The sequence below is a fragment of the Etheostoma spectabile genome, chromosome 22 (genome assembly GCF_008692095.1).
Source record: "Etheostoma spectabile isolate EspeVRDwgs_2016 chromosome 22, UIUC_Espe_1.0, whole genome shotgun sequence".
Classification (NCBI taxonomy): domain Eukaryota; kingdom Metazoa; phylum Chordata; class Actinopteri; order Perciformes; family Percidae; genus Etheostoma; species Etheostoma spectabile.
Genome location: NC_045754.1, coordinates 4607657 through 4608322, shown reverse-complemented (window position 1 = coordinate 4608322; position 666 = coordinate 4607657). Strand labels below are relative to the sequence as shown.

General features: G+C 45.2%; 1 pseudogene; it reads left to right on the top strand.

Annotated features, from left to right (window-relative positions):
• LOC116672367 (cadherin-20-like) overlaps positions 1-666 on the top strand; it is a 98174-nt pseudogene that overhangs the window by 92881 nt on the left and 4627 nt on the right.

Here is a 666-nt window from a genome sequence, read left to right as displayed (position 1 = left end):
AGACTGGAATATGTCAACCTTTACTCAATACTATTTCAAAAACACATTTTCAAATGCTATAAAATTGAATAAGACACCCCAAGATTAATGAAAGTAGAGATCTGTACTTGGCAAAGAGTGTTGGGTGGAATCAATCATGTTATTTGAGGAATTAAAAAGAACATTAATATAGGACAATGGGTCAATTTGACCCAAAGACAACATGAGGGTTAAGAGACCTAACGTAGGGAATTCGATACCCAGCCCTGATGATCACAGCCAAGCATGAGTCCTCCGCTGGGCTCTAACTGTGTGTCTGTGTGATGTAATCCAGCTGATCCAGACGGTGACGGCGGTGGATCCCGATGAGCCGCTGGGAGGACAACACTTCTACTACAGCTTGGCTCCGGAGGCCGCCAACAACCCTAACTTCACCCTGAGAGACAACCAAGGTAGACAGTCCAGACTGTTTGTTCTGTATCCTGTTTAGCCTCAACAGCAGTGCTGAATGCCCATTCAGGTGAAAGGTAGTGCATATTGCTCCGGTGCCGCAGGAAATTCCGCCTGATGCATGTCTTGTTGCCAATGTCCGTTTCCTTCCACTTTTTCTGTGTTGGAATTTGAATCTCCGGTGGATTCATGAGGACTAATGTTTCTCCTCATCAGATCTCTGCAGGGTAAATCCAG